At 39.0% G+C, this 17,001-nt stretch overlaps 1 protein-coding gene across 2 annotated transcripts in view; it reads right to left on the bottom strand.

The window, feature by feature from the left end:
• Positions 1 to 17,001, bottom strand: part of LOC128655882 (uncharacterized) — a 169,430-nt gene that overhangs the window by 96,467 nt on the left and 55,962 nt on the right. The gene's annotated exons all lie outside the window — the stretch shown is intronic.

Genomic DNA, 17,001 nt, shown 5'->3' with positions numbered 1-17,001 from the left:
GGCTGATTGGAACAGCCAATAGAATGCAAGCTCAATCCTATTGGCTGATTGGATTAGCCAATAGGATTGAACTTCAATCCTATTGGCTGATTGTATCAGCCAATAGGATTTTTTCTACCTTATTTCCGATTGGATGATAGAATACTATCAGCCAATCGGAATCTAAGGGACGCCATCTTGGATGACGTCACTTAAAGGAACCGTCATTCAGTAAGAAGACTGCGGATGAAGAGGATGCTCCACGTCGGATGTCTTAAAGACGAGCCGCTCTGCGTCGGATGGATGAAGACTTCTGCCCGCCTGGAGGACCACTTCACCTGGCTTGGATGAAGACTTCTCCTGGCTTCGCTGAGGACTTCGGCCCGGTTGGATGAAGACTTCTGCCGCTTCCTTGAGGATGGATGTCCGGTCTTCAGAACAGTAAGTCGATCTTGAGGGGGTTAGTGTTAGGTTTTTTTAAGGGTGTATTTTATTTTTTAGATTAGGGTTTGGGCCGCAAAAGAGCTAACTGCCCTTTTCAGGGCAATGGGGAGCTTAGGTTTTTTTAGTTAGTATTTTATTTGGGGGGTTGGTTGTGTGGGTGGTGGGTTTTACTGTTGGGGGGGTTGTTTGTATTTTTTTATACAGGTAAAAGAGCTGATTACTTTGGGGCAATGCCCGGCAAAAGGCCCTTTTAAGGGCTAATGATAGTTTAGTTTAGGCTAAGATTTTTTTTTTATTTTGGGGGGGCTTTTTTTATTTTGATAGGGCTATTAGATTAGGTGTAATTAGTTTAAATATCTTGTAATTTGTTTATTTTCTGTAATTTAGTGTTTGTTTTTTTGTACTTTAGCTAATTTAATTTATTTTATTTTATTGTTTTTAATTTAGTTAATTTTATTTAATTGTAGTGTAGTCTTAGGTGTTATTGTAACTTAGGTTAGGTTTTATTTTACAGGTACTTTTGTATTTATTTTAGCTAGGTAGTTATTAAATAGTTAATAACTATTTAATAACTATTCTACCTAAATAAAATAAATACAAACTTGCCTGTAAAATAAAAATAAACCCTAAGCTAGCTACAATGTAACTATTAGTTATATTGTAGCTAGCTTAGGGTTTATTTTATAGGTAAGTATTTAGTTTTAAATAGGAATAATGTAGTTAATGATAGGAATTTTATTTAGATTTATTTTAAATTATATTTAAGTTAGGGGGTGTTAGGGTTAGGATAAGACTTAGGTTTAGGGGTTAATAAATTTAGAATAGTGCCGTCAACATTGGGGGCAGCAGATTATGGGTTATTATATATAATGTAGGTGTCGGCGATGTCGGGGGCGGCAGATTAGGGGTTAATAAGTGTAGGATTAGGGGTGTTTAGACTCGGGGTTCATGTTAGGGTGTTAGGTGTAAACATAAATTTTATTTCCCCATAGGAATCAATGGGGCTGCGTTACTGAGTTTTACGCTGCTTTTTTGCCGGTGTTAGACTTTTTTTCAGCCGACTCTACCCGTTGATTCCTATGGGGAAATCTTGCACGAGCACGTACGACCAGCTCACAGCTGACTTAAAGGGAATGTCTACCATAGAATTGTTATTGTTTTAAAAGATAGATAATCCCTTTATTACCCATTCCCCAGTTTTGCATAACCAACACAGTTATATTAATATACTTTTTACCTCTGTGATTACCTTGTATCTAGGAACCTTCTTCCAGCCCCCCTGATCCCATGACTGTGACTGTTTATTATCTATTGTCTTAAATTTAGCATTGTTTTGTGCTAAATCTTAAATATCCCCCTGTGCCTGAACACATTGTTATCTATATGGCCCATGTGTACTTTCTGTCTCTTTGTGTTAAAAAGAGATTTAAAAAGCCTGTGATAAGAGGCAGCCCTCAAAGGCTTAGAAATTAGCATATGAGCCGACCTATGTTTAGTTTAAACTAAGAATACCAAGAGAAAAAAGCAAATTTGATGATAAAAGTAAATTGGAAAGTTGATTAAAATTAAAAGTCCTATCTGAATAATGAAAGTTTAATTTATACTAGATTGTCCCTTTAAGCAGCGCTGGTATTGAAGTGAGATATGGAGCAAAATTTTGCTCTACGTTCACTTTTTGTCTTTTAATGCCGGGTTTGTAAAAACCCGTAATACCAGCGCTGTAGGTAAGTGAGCGGTGAGAGAAAACTGCTCGTTAGCACTGCATAGCCTCTAACGCAAAACTCGTAATCAAACCGATGGATTTAACATCAATTTTGATAATATCAAAAATGGCATCACAAATGAAATTATTAGCATGTTGAATCAACTTAACAATACTAGACAAATCATGATCCGATACTTGTTGCGCTAAAGTTTCCAACCAAAAAGTTAAAGCAGCTGCAACATCAGCGAAAGAAATTGCAGGCCTAAGAAGACGACCTGAATATAAATAAGCTTTCCTTAGGTAAGATTCAAGTTTCCTATCTAAAGGATCTTTAACAGAAGTACTATCTTCCGTAGGAATAGTAGTATGTTTAGCAAGAGTAGAGATAGAACCCAGCCATTAACTTTGGGGATCTTTTCCCAAAACTCCAATCTAACTGCTGGCATAGGATACAATCTTTTAAACCTGTGAAGAATGAATAAAAGAAGTACCAGGCCTATTTCATTCTTTAGAAATCATATCAGAAATAGCATCAGAAACTGGAAAAACCTCTGAAATAACCACAGGAGGTTTATAAACAGAATTTAAACGTTTACTAGTTTTAATATCAAGAGGACTAGTTTCCTCCATATCTAATTTAATCAACACTTCTTTTAACAAAGAATGAATATACTCCATTTTAAATAAATAAGAGGATTTGTCAGTGTCAATATATGAGGCAGGATCTTCTGAATTCTGTTATGAGGGGTGTTTTGCCTCGTCCTGTGATGGCTTGTGAACTCTCATCTTCTGAAAGAGAACAGTTTTTGTGCTGCTAGGTTGTACCAGCAACACTAGCTACTACTTTAACTGTATTTAAAGGGACGCTCAAGTCAAAATTAACTTTCATTATTTTAAACAACTTTCCAATTTACTTCCATTAACAAAATGTGCACAGTCTTTTTATATTTTAACTTTTTGAGTCACCAGCTCCTACTGAGAATGTGCATGAATTCACAGAATAAGCATTTGTGATTGGCTGATGGCTGTCACATGGTACATGTATGCATTTGTGATTGGCTGATGGCTGTCACATGGTACAGGGGGAGTGGAAATAGACATAACTTTTTAAAATTGTTAGAAAAAAAAAATCTACTACTCATTTAAAGTTCAGACTATGTTCTATTGCATTATCTTGTTATCTTGCATTCGTTGATTATGCACATCTACTGTGTTGACTGGTCCTTTAAGTTTACACTGCTGTCCAGCTGCTTCTTTACTAAGATGTTCCCCAAAGGAAATAAAGAGTTAAAGGGACATGAACCCCAAACCTTTTCTTTCGCGATTCAGATAGAACATAAAATGTAAAACAACTTTCCAATTTACTTATATGAAATTTGCTTAATTTTCTGTTGAAAAAGCAGCAATGGTAGATTCAATGTTTTCTTACAGCGCTGAAAGTGTGGACCTATAGCTCCTGTCTATAGTGGGTCCCCAGGTGCCCACTTTTAGAAAATATGTGTCAAAACGTGGTTTAGAAAGGAGCGCCAAATCTTGGCGAGGTCTGGTGCGGTATAGGTGTGAAAATATGGTATTCTGTCTGAGAAATTGTATAGCGCTATAGCTCAGCTACAATTATGGTAGTTGTGCTGTATAGATGTGTAGGTTTTGATATCTAGATATAAGATCTAAGAGTGGCACAGTTGATACATAAAAGCATTTAATACATATTAAACATATAAAACAAGGGTGTCGTTTAAAATATATTTTAACAGAACGGCAAGAAATAATGTGTAAAAACACATAAACACATAAATATCTATAAAAACACGCGTGTTTTGCTTTTTAGCTGTATGTATAATGTCTCATAAAATTCGTCTCATATATAGTTGTGTTGGCATAAATCTGAAAATAATAAACAATAAAAAATAATAAAAAACAATGAAAAGTAAATAATGTCCAATAATCCCTTCTCAAAGTTAAGAGATATATAAAAAAAAGGTTAAGTAGTGTCCAAAAATCCCTTCTCAAAGTTAAGAGATATAAATAGATTTTCACATGTGTATCCAAAAAATAAACTGTCCAAATTTAAGTGTTGTCCAAAAACGTGGTATAAATGAATAGTGCAAATCCAGCAGATTCAAAAGTTCTATTAAAAAAGCTTTGCAAAAAACATTTCAAAGAGACATTTAAAAAACATCAAAATGAAGGTAGAAAAAAAGGTCTATCAAAATATGGTGACAAAGAATAATCCGTGAAGTCAATCCAAAATAGTGATAAAAATAAGTCCAAAAAAGATGTAAAATATCCAAAAGATAAAAAACAAAAAATAAATGATTAGTATGTGCACAAACTAGTGAGAGTGATCCCAAAAAGGGGGCTTATGTGGAGGGGTTATGTTTCCATGTAGAAAAATTATTTGCTGTATAAAAATAAAAAATAAAAATAAGCAAAAATACAAAAATATAAATAAAAATAATCCTAGGGAATCTTCAAACCCTGAAAATAAAAGATAATAACAATAGTGTAATACTGTATTATAATTCAACAATCAAGGAATAAATAGCTCACCATAGCTCTGTCAACGCGTTTCGGCCCTCAAGAGAGGCCTTTATCAAGACTATAGTATGGTGTGGGTGAGCTGAAGACTTTATACCTTTCTCTAACCAATCAAATTGCATTGAAATTGCGCCAAATTTTTGCGCCAAAATTTCGCGCCAAAAATGTGGTACCGGAAGTGTTGAGCCGGAAGTGCTCATCTGTATAAAAAAAAAAAAAAATAAAAAAAAAAAAAGTTCACATTTGTCTCTGTATCATTTAGATAAGGCTTTTATTTAGAGTTTGTCTATGTCTATGTTTATTAAACATTGTCTATGTTGTTCCTAATGTGTTTATTCGTGTTATGTGCCTTAGTAGTTAGCTGTGGGGTCAAATGTTATGGTTTGCCGGTGTTTTTTTTAGCCGGAAATGGCCGCTGAGATGTAAACATCCGGTTAAGCTATATCGGATGTTATGGGTGAGGCGGAAGTGGTATTTACTCTGTACCAATCAGATCCGGAGGGGCAGAAAGCAGTTATCCCACATGTAGAGCCAGTTTTACAACTTGGCATGAAATATATGACAAAATACCGGTACGTTTCTGAACCGGAAGTAGCCGGAAAAAGTAAGATACTTTAACATCCGGTAAGATTGAGCCGGATGTTGCACCTTACCGGTCATGGTTAAACCGGAAGTGGTGTGTATCCTAGCCTATTCAAATTCAAAGGGACAAAAAGTGTTAACCTTGGTATTTGTCTAGTGAACAAAATCAATGTAGGGATCACGGTACAGAGAGTGTATATTGTAAAATACACAGTTTATATATATTGGAAAATATATATATATATCGAAAAATACATAATCTAATAAATAGAGATCTAAAAACCTTAAAGGAACTTTTGGAAACTTTCTAAAAAACTTTTTAGGATAAAAATATAAAAGATATGTAGTATAAAGAAAAACTTTTTTACAATGCATCTATGATTGGTTAGAAAATCTATAGAAGGAGTACATTTGTATCAACCTGTATTCTCTTTTTGTCATGTGCAATATTGGGTATTGGAAGTCTTATTTTCTATCTAAATGTGCCTGGTATAAAAATTAGTTAACCATGTGCGCACTATGATAGGAGTTTTTTGAAATCTGATGTGGATATGAAGGAAACTTGTCTCATACAAGTATATGAATGTATTTATGTAGATTGTGAGATCAATGGGTACTTTTATCGATCTAATTGATTAGTTGTCTTTTGGGGAATTGTGAATTTAAATTTGTTATGAGGTGTATTCATGTTGTTGGTATTGGGATTATGTTACCTCTATACACATTTTAAATTGTGTTTATATTCTTATGAAGAGTCAGGCTTCGGTTACTTTCTAACTTATTCTGTTAGATATTTCCCAGATGGAGAGGTTGCTAAGTCAAGTGTCTCTTATGCTGTTGACATATTATGGGATCATATCTTGTTAATATTATTGGCATCTCATATGCTGTTGACATATTAGGGGATCATATCTTGTTAATGTTATTGGCATCTATATAGTCTCTCTGTATGTGTAATAAGGTTTGTTGGAACTCATCTTATGGCTATTTGAGTAGAGCAATAAAAATAAAGATGATTAGATTGGCTTTAGAGATCCTAATATAGATCTTTGTGTGGATCTATGCAGGACATCTTCATTAGATATATTTTGTTCTTGTCGTGTCATATATTGACCTCGTTATGTTTTCTTTATTGTTTTCCTTCTGTATGAGGGCAGCAGTGTTTTCCGAATAGATATTCAGAAGTCAAATTTATGTGTGTTTCAAGCTTAAAAGATGTGAGAGGTCTTCCTTGTTGTTCAGACCCTTCGGGTAGAGACAATCCAGCTCAAATATCCATCTGGATTCCGCGATTAGGAGCTTCTTTTCATAGTTGCCTCCCCTCCAATTAGGCTTTACTATCTGGATACCATAGAAGTTTAGATCCTTGATGTTTCCTTTGTGTTTAATAGAAAAGTGTCTATACAGTGCGGTGTCTGTGCTGCCATGTTCAATCTGTAGCACATGTTCCCGTATTCTGTCTTTTAGGCATCTCGAGGTTTGTCCGACGTATTGTAGTCCACATTTGCATTGTATTATGTAAATTACCCCCTTGCTGCTGCATCTGATCAGATCCTTTATTTCATGTTTGATACTGGAGTTGTGCGGTGAAAAGTTTTTGATTTTCAAGCCTCTCTTACACGCCTTGCAGCTCGGGCATGGGAAAAAACCTTTTATGGGTTTCCCGGATATATCTCTCGTCTGAGGTGTTGTTGGGCGTGGAATGCTAGGAGATAGAATGTTCTTAAGGTTATCTGATTTTCTATAGATAAATTTCGGTCTGTTGATGAGTGTTTCGCCAATTGTGTCGTCATCCTTCAGTAGATGCCAGTGCTTTTCTATTATTTTCTCGATGGTTCTCCTGTTTTCGCTGTACTGCGTGATAAAGGCAACCTCTATGGAGTCGGTGTTCATGTCTCTCCTAATTCTCTTGTCTTTATACTTGAGAAGTTCCTTGCGATCCTTTTGCCTGACTTCTTCTATATCTTTGTGGAGTTTTTCCTCTTCATATCCTCTCTCAAGAAAGCGTTTTTTCAGTTCTTCCGCCTGGGTTTCCCATAAAATGGGGTCCGAACAGTTCTTTTTCAATCTTAGTAACTGTCCCTTTGGTATATTCTCCTTCCATTTGAAATGATGGCAGCTGTCCCTGTGGACATAGTTGTTACAATCCACAGGTTTAAAAAATGTTGAAGTCTGAAGTTTCCCATTTTTTATGGTAATTTTTAGATCGAGGAATGTGATTTCCTTGTCACTGATCTCGTAGGTAAATTTCAGGTTGTTGGTGTTGTTATTCATAACCCTTATAGTGTGTTCTAAATCTTCTTTGGAGCCTTTCCATATCAGGAGGATGTCATCTATGTACCTGTAGTAGGAGACTAGGTCCGCGCCGGCTGGGCACGACTCCCAAAATATGTGTTCCCATTTGCCCATGTAAAGGTTCGCATAGCTCGGCGCGAACCTAGTCCCCATGGCGGTGCCGCACAGCTGTCTATAAAATTTCCCATCGTGGTGGAAATAGTGGTGCGTTAGAATATAGTTAATCCCTTCCAGAATGAATGTCTTCTGTAGTGCCGGCACTGTGTGGTCCTTCTTGAGAAAGTACTCTACAGCTTCTCGACCTCCTTTGTGTGGTATGCAGGTATATAGGGAGGTGACGTCACAGGTGGCGAGTAGGTAGTTCTCTTTCCATTCTGTATTCTCCAGACTGTTCAGAATCTGTGTGGAATCTCTCACGTACGATGGTAGTTGTGTCACATATTTCTGTAAGTTCTTATCTAGATATTCAGACAGATTACTGGTTAGAGACCCTATGCCGGATATGATGGGTCTTCCCGGAGGGTTGTGGAGGGTCTTATGGATTTTCGGGAGGTAGTAGAAGACGGGAGTGATGGGATGCTCCACGCTTATGTATCTGAATTCTTTATGGTTCAGTATTTTGTTGTTATGTGCCTCTCCTAGAATCCTGTCCATTTCCTTCTTGAAACCATCTGTGGGGTTGTTCCTCATAATTTCGTAGGTCTTGGTGTCTGACAAGATTCGTCTGCATTCTGTGTAGTAGTCTTCTTTATCCAGGACTACTATGCCGCCCCCCTTGTCGGCGGGTTTGATCACTAAGTTTCTGTTCTTTTCCAGTGCTTTGATGGTTAGCATCTGGCTCTTAGATAGATTTTGTTTGTGTTTCATTAGTTGATTCTGACTGATTTTCTTCAAGTCGTTGCATACCATCGTCTCAAAGATTTCGATGGCGTTGCCCTTGCTGGATGTAGGGTAGAAGGATGAATTGGGTTTTAAGTCAGTGTGTTGGTATGAATCTGTGGGTCTATTGTCATATTCGAGAGGTGACTTCATAAAATGCCGTTTCAGTGTTAGCTTTCTTGTGAATTGTTTGATGTTGACAAATGTGTCAAATTTGTTGAGGCCTTTGGATGGGGCAAAGGAGAGGCCGTAGCTTAAAATAGATTTTTCTTTGTCCGTTAGAGTAATAGAGCTGAGGTTGTATATTCCCTTGGTATTCACTTCATTCTCTGGACTGTTTGTATGTTCTTTCTCAATTTTGCCATTTATTCTCCTTCCGCCCCTCTTTCCTCTGTGCTTATTCTTTTTTCCATAGGGTGTTGGAATTCGTCTGTGTTGGAATTCTTCCTCTTTATGGAGGTTCTTTCTAGTTCTTTGGTCGTCAATTGGTGATTCACTAAAAAATGACTGGAATTGGAGGCTGTGGGAACGTCATTGTGGTTGACGTTAGAAATAATGTTAGTGGATGTAGGGTTTAACTGTCTTTGGTCGACTTGTTTGTTTGCCCGGTTTTCTTTGTTGTCACTTGGCTTCGACCTGTTGGTGTTGGGTGTATTTCTATACCCTTGATGTTCCATTCTGAAGTTATGTTCCATCCTATTGTGATAGGAATTGTGGGAGTAGTTGGTGTGGTTGGGCTGAAATTTATTCTCGTAAGTTCTATTTGGTGTGTGCATTTGCTCCTCATATCCAAAGTTGTGTTGTCTCCTGTAATGTTGTTGGTCATAGTCCCTTCTGTAGTATGGTCTATCATAGTTTCTCCATCTTGGATATTGGTTTCTTCTATATGTGAATTTTTCATTGAAATTCCACCTTGGAGAGTTGAAACCTTCCTTAAACTGATGTGGTCTTTGGGAATGATGGTAGTCCGATTCCTTGTGAAGAAAAGGATCCTCTTTTCGGTTATTCCTGTGATTCATTACTCCATTTGGACGATAGTGGTATCCCCATTGACCCTCATTGCCATATGCTTGGTTGCGTCTTTCCGGGTTCCACCTCTGGTAGTTGTTATATTGTCTTTGTCCATATTCATTGTTTTTATCTTTTGGGGTATGTGGTTCATATTCATAAGTATGTTCCCCTCTATTGTGGAATCTCGGTTTTTGTCTGTTCTTTTTGTAGGAAACTGTTGTCCATTCTTCTTCGTTAGCTGATGGTCTTTGGTTCGAGTTATCGGGGCAAGGGGTTTCCATGTTGTTGTCCTCAATGGTGTTGTTTTCATTAGTGTCCTTGTTTCTGATGAGGTTTAGTTCTCTGTTCAATTTCTTACTTTTTTTGTTTGTGATGTCCTCTCTAATTTTCGATATTTTCTTATCTAGGTGTTCTTTTTTCTCTAGAATCTCTGTGGTTTCTATTAATTGGCCTTCTGGTCCAATCAGATCATCTTCATTTGTTTTTATCTCTATATCTACCTGTTTCAGGATAGATTCTCTATGTTCGATGATGGCTTCCATGAGGGACTTTGATGCTGTGATAAGTATGTTACCCCATTTGTTAATAAAATCTTTTATTTTCAGGGTTTGAAGATTCCCTAGGATTATTTTTATTTATATTTTTGTATTTTTGCTTATTTTTATTTTTTATTTTTTATTTTTATACAGCAAATAATTTTTCTACATGGAAACATAACCCCTCCACATAAGCCCCCTTTTTGGGATCACTCTCACTAGTTTGTGCACATACTAATCATTTATTTTTTGTTTTTTATCTTTTGGATATTTTACATCTTTTTTGGACTTATTTTTATCACTATTTTGGATTGACTTCACGGATTATTCTTTGTCACCATATTTTGATAGACCTTTTTTTCTACCTTCATTTTGATGTTTTTTAAATGTCTCTTTGAAATGTTTTTTGCAAAGCTTTTTTAATAGAACTTTTGAATCTGCTGGATTTGCACTATTCATTTATACCACGTTTTTGGACAACACTTAAATTTGGACAGTTTATTTTTTGGATACACATGTGAAAATCTATTTATATCTCTTAACTTTGAGAAGGGATTTTTGGACACTACTTAACCTTTTTTTTATATATCTCTTAACTTTGAGAAGGGATTATTGGACATTATTTACTTTTCATTGTTTTTTATTATTTTTTATTGTTTATTATTTTCAGATTTATGCCAACACAACTATATATGAGACGAATTTTATGAGACATTATACATACAGCTAAAAAGCAAAACACGCGTGTTTTTATAGATATTTATGTGTTTATGTGTTTTTACACATTATTTCTTGCCGTTCTGTTAAAATATATTTTAAACGACACCCTTGTTTTATATGTTTAATATGTATTAAATGCTTTTATGTATCAACTGTGCCACTCTTAGATCTTATATCTAGATATCAAAACCTACACATCTATACAGCACAACTACCATAATTGTAGCTGAGCTATAGCGCTATACAATTTCTCAGACAGAATATCACACCTATACCGCACCAGACCTCGCCAAGATTTGGCGCTCCTTTCTAAACCACGTTTTGAAAAAGCAGCAATGCGCTACTGGGAGCTAGCTGAACACAGGTGAGCCAATGACAGGAGGCATATATATGTGCAGCCACCAATCAGCATCTAGCTCCCATTAGTGCATTGCTGCTCCTAAGTCACCTTCCACCACACCTTTTAGAGAGACAATAAATATTTTTTAAATCGAAATATAAAAACTTTAATTATGCTTACCTGATAATTATCTTTTCTTCAGATGGAAAGAGAGTCCACAGCTGCATGCATTACTTTTGAGAAATAAGAACCTGGCCACCAGTAGGAGGCAAAGACACCCTAGCCAAAGGATTAAATACTCCTCCCACTTCCCTCATCCCCCAGTCATTCTGCGGAGGAACAAGGAACAGTAGAAGAAATACCAGGGTGAAAAAGTGCCAGAAGAATAAAAAATAAAGACGCCCCACAGAAAAAATACGGGTGGGGAGCTGTGGACTTTTTCCATCTGAAGAAAAATTATCAGGTAAGCATAATTTAAGTTTTTCTTCATAAATGGAAAAAGTCCACAGCTGCATTCATTACTTTTTGGAAAACAATACCCAAGCTATAGAGGACAATGAATGCAAAAATGGGAGGGTACAATAGGCAGCCCATTCTGAGGGCACCACGCCTGAAAACCACAACCGAATCAAACCCCGCTTACTAGTACAGTACAAAAATCCCTAAAAGAGAGAGAACAAGGGTAAACCAAAGGGATACCCAAAGATATAGCAAAATCCATAAAGGAAAGCCCCCTTCAAGGGAAGGCCAAATCCACAGAGACCCGAATAAATCCCGAAACAAGGAGAGATGACGCCCAGCCCCCAAGGAGCAATCGGGCATCATCAAGGAGAAGAACATCTCCCAAACATCATGCAATAGCACAGAAAAAGACAGCTGAAGACCAAGTCCTCAAACTTTCAGAACTCAGAGACTGAGCAAACAGAATAACAAGTAGTAAACTCAGAGAAAAAAACATCTGAGTCTAGTAACACGCTGCCATCCGTAGGAAAACAGGGAGAAACACTCCGTAAGGAAGAAGCGGCCTCACAAAATCTAAGACATGGATTGCCCAACCTCCAAGACAGAGGACACTCTCCAGACAATCCAGGCCACCAAGCCTACTCACAGATCTCAGATGGAGAGAGGCCCAGAACCTCTAAAAAAGAAGGTACACTGTCACCCCCAAGACCTGAGGATGAACAAACATATCTCAGATCCTACACCTAGCCGGACCACCCCAAGCAACGGTAGATCTGAAAGCAAGGGAACCAAAAGGAACCCCAAGACCGGCCCCTAAAATGGCGGAAGAATGGACACAGCCCCTTCAACCTAAAGACAATCAAGTAGACGGTAGACCTAAGGAGATCTAGCAAAGCCACCCGACTAAGTCTCAATGTGGAGCCAGCAGCTCCCCAGATGGGTAGGAACAACTCAAAGAGCAGACCAATCCCTAAACCAGATAAACATCTGTTCCAACCTCCCAAACACAGGAGAAACCCCTAAAAGGGAACTGCACATCTGTAAGGAGGACAACGAGACCCCTGAAGAGGACAGCATCGATTAACACCTGCCCATAAAACAGGCAGACGTAGGAAGAACCGAGAGGACAGAAGGCCACATCACTGACGAACATGGAAGAACCTCTTAAAACATCATTGTGCTAGCACACACACACCAGGCGCAAAAGTGACAGCTGAGCAACGGCAAACCTTCCGTTTGCTAGGCAGGAAAGCCCCCCATCAGGTCACGTCAGATGACTGTCCCAAGGGAGCCGAATTGTCCGTTCCAAGACAAGCCCCAAGGAGCCCTGGCTCTCAGAATATCTGGTCAAGTTGTAAAACAGAACAGCCAGAACAAGGGCTAAGCCCAAGTACCCAGGAAACTGGAACCCCCCGGCCAGTCCTTGGATCATAAGGTCCGGTAACATCCGACAGTGGGATCCAAGAAGAGAAAACGCAGAGTAAAACCCTCAACAACCGGAAGATCAGGACAAGAAGCCCGGGCCCCACAAATGTTTAGATCAAACAAACTTCCGGGAACAGAAATCTCTCACCTGATATGAAAAATAAACAGACCTCCCATGGAAAAATCCAGAATAACCCGTATAACAAGAGCAAGAAGTCCTTGCAAGTCCCAACCCAAGGGAAGAGACCACCCCTTGCAGGAGCCCAACCCTCCAAATAGCTAGGGCCATGAAAGGACACTAGAGCTAACAGGCGTCCAAGCAACAGTAACTAACTGTGCTGGAAGAGCGGCTAATCCCCCTAACGGACATTGAAAGGAGGAAAGGCTGAGTAGATCTCACCGGGGATCGAACTAGCAACCCTCGGATTGCTACGGTACAGAGTAGCCACAGAGTTGTCCAACTAGCCACAAACTTTAGACACAAGGGGAACAGTGAGGACAAGTCACCCAAAATGAGCAACATCAAAGGTCTACATCACCTCAGATACAAAGTCAGAGGACAAAAAACTATGGGTCTTGATGCCACTTGGATGGCAATACCCAAAAAAGTGGAAAAACCACTAGGACCTCCTCTATCCCAAGAAAGAAATGCAGCGTATTCCCAACACCAAGAAAAGGACCCCTAATCAGAGCCCAACAATGATGTTCCGAAAAAGGAACAACCAATTCCCAAAGGGAATGCAAGTCTCCCAAGGAAGATGACCTATCCACAAGGAGAAACTGATAAAATCCAAGATGTCTCAATGAGGAAGAACCACTAAAGGAACAAGTCCAAAAAGACAATTTCCTAAAGCAACACCACCCTGACGGGCAGAAAAAGTGGCTCTAAACCCTCTAATCTTCCCACCACGTGGAAAGGAATACTCTAGGTTCTGAGGGTATCAGAAGCAACAGAGAGCAACACAGCAAAATTCACCTACCCAATCACCAGAGCGATTGCTATTTAGGACTGAAACAATCCCAAGAGCCGCACGGACCTGAAAGTCCTCTTGAGAATGCTAAGCTGAAACTTGTAAAACAAATAACACGAAAACTAATAACACTCGACACCCCCACCTGACCAGCAAGGCACCACGTGTCTGACTAAGCCGCGAGACAGAAGATCTGAAACCCAATCAGGACCAGCCTGCAACCAGGGTCATGACTGCCAAGCTAGCTAAATCCTCAGAAAGGAAGAAAACAGGCAAACATGAGACTAACGTGTCCTGAACAACTTCCATAGGAGCAAAGCAGCGAGTATCGATCCCAGATATTTTTAAGTTTCCGCAGGAAACATAGTATGAAAAAGAAAATAAAATTCATCCTAACCGGATTAAATAAAATAACAGGCAACCCGAGGGTTAACGCCCAAGAAGAACAGAAGGTCCGCAGGCCAGCCTAACGGAAACCCTGTTCTTTCAACAAAACTGGGAAAGATCTCGATAACAAGACTTAAAGGAGATTACTTCATCCCCCCATGTCTAACGAGGTGTGCCATTCGAAAGAGGAGACTGATGAGTCCCATACCCAGGAAGGATAGGGTCCCCAAGCAGCTCAAAAACGTGTCTGAGTAAAACACTAAAGGCGAGCCCGCCTGTAACAAAAGGCACAACACTCAGGAACAGTTACAGCCACAATGAACTGTACATGCCCTCCAGAGGCTGAAAGACCTGGCGCAATCAGGCACGAGCACAATCGCAAATAAACATATGGACTTTGCAGACGCGCAAGCACCAAAAGTATGTAAAAGCGAAAACGTGCCACAACCTCTGGGGGGAAGAATCCACCCTCCGAGGAGGGAAATGCATAACTTGGGTTACCCGCATGTGTAGAAGCAAAAGGCGGTAGGGAACTCGCCTCCCAGAGGACAGGGCCCCCCGAGGCGGATGGCTCAGCAGTTTCTTGAATCCCCGAGCCCGAGGAACAAGGCGCTCTAGGACGGCCTAAAGAACATAACTGACTGACCTGAGTCAATGGGGCCAATTTGCATTCTTCACAGGATGAAGAATCTGAATCAAAAAGTTGACCAATCTCAACATCAGCATCCTCCATAACTGGATCAAGGATACCCAAAAATGGACTATATATAAAACAATTTATACGGCACCTGACACCCACAATGGCTGGGGCACTAACCACCTCCTATGTACCAGACACCAGCGAAATAGAATTTTCCGTTGCCACACAGTCAGGAATGTGGAAATGGGAGACTAGAAAGTAAACACGCCCAGTCACAAGGTGAACCAAACAGTCCAAAAAAAGCACGCCCGACCGTAAGGACGCATCACTTCAACAGGCCGTTATGTTTTAAGCCACAAGCCCAGTAAACACTACACATAAGCAGATTAAATCACATAACAAACATGATTAAAAAAACCCTGTTCAATAGTCCCCCTCAGGAGATATTAACCCTTGATTCCAAGACACTTAAAGGAGTCTTACTGAGACCCTGTATTTTTCATGTGAGTTCGCAGGAGCAAATGAGTTACAGTACATTCATGAAGTAGTAAAATGAAATGATCTTACCGGAATCTACGCCATGGAACAGGAACACGGCCCTTCAAGTTTTGTGGATAGTAGCCTCGCCTCCGCCATGGACTTGAGAGAAGAAAGCAGGCAGCGAAGCAAAGTTTGACCACACCGATTGCTTGAGGAGCTGTTAACATGAATCAGGATGGTTGCACAGAAAGACTCTTCATAAGAGACAAAGTAAATTCTGACACTTCTCTGCCAACCTCCTGGGACGAAAAGCAAAGAATGACTGGGGGATGAGGGAAGTGGGAGGAGTATTTGAGCCTTTGGCTTGGGTGTCTTTGCCTCCTCCTGGTGGCCAGGTTCTTATTTCCCAAAAGTAATGAATGCAGCTGTGAACTCTTTCCATTTATGAAGAAAATAGAGAAATCAACCTCACAAAAGAAGTCTTTAATCCAAGTTTATTGGAACTAAATAATTATAATGTACATCAGTATATAACGTGATACCCAGTGAAGCATAATCTAACAGTACTACATTGTTGCACGGCAACAAACTACTTTCAGCTTTAGCACATAAAAGGTGTGAACCGTGGGGAAGAGTGGATTGTTAAAGGGACATGAAAAACATAATTATTCTTTCATAATTTAGACAGAGCATCTGATTTAACAATTTTCCATATTGGAAACTTTTTAAAAATTGTATGCAGTGTTTAAATCACAAAATATTTTTTTGGGATCCACGTCCCTTTAATTATCCACACTACACTACTGTTTACTGGCTGGAAAGCAAAATTGGCCGCTCTAGTAAATCACCTTCTGACTGAAAGAGCAAAGAAGTGAGTAGTTTAATGGAGAAATCACAGAGGGCTTCCCCTGTTTCATTACAAAACAATCGCTGTGAATGCTGAAGACTAGTCCAGCACTGAGTAAAGATTTGCAAACCCCAGGAACTCTATAACACCCTTTCCACCTAACTGGCAAGTCAGTCTGACGTAAAGCCAAGCTAAAGAGGAAGGAAAAGAGTCAGTAGCAAACAAATAGGAGCATAAGAAAAAAACCACCACCAGAAAAAAACAGGGTGGGGGTCTCGTTAACCCTCACCATCATGAAAGAAATTAAATTATCATCAGGTAAGCATAATTTATATTCTCTTTCATACAGGTGGTGAGATTCTATGGTCCATTACTCCTGGGAACTAAACCCAAGCAGTGGAGTCCACGAGTAATGAAACATAAAGGGTGGAAGTAAAGAAACATCTTTTTCACTGAAAGACTAAATCTACAACCCCAATAAAACCCAAAAAGGGTAAAAAACATGCAATGAAAAAATAACCAACAGGCAAATAATCATCCTGACACAATTTCCTGAAGGACTTTCCTACCAAAGGCCACCTCAGAAGAAGCAAAAACACAAAAATGGTAGAAAATAAGAGAAAAAAGTTGCTAAAAGGCCAACAATCTAATAGAATAAGCAGTAATCAAACCACTAAAGAGCCTGCAAAATGTTTGCCATGCTACGACCTCAGAACAATCATCATGAACAATGCCTACCCTAAAATGCTTGTGATCAGAG

The sequence above is a fragment of the Bombina bombina genome, chromosome 4 (genome assembly GCF_027579735.1).
Source record: "Bombina bombina isolate aBomBom1 chromosome 4, aBomBom1.pri, whole genome shotgun sequence".
Classification (NCBI taxonomy): Eukaryota; Metazoa; Chordata; class Amphibia; order Anura; family Bombinatoridae; genus Bombina; species Bombina bombina.
Note: the sequence above shows the minus strand (reverse complement) of the source record. Positions and strands in the feature narration are given on the sequence as shown.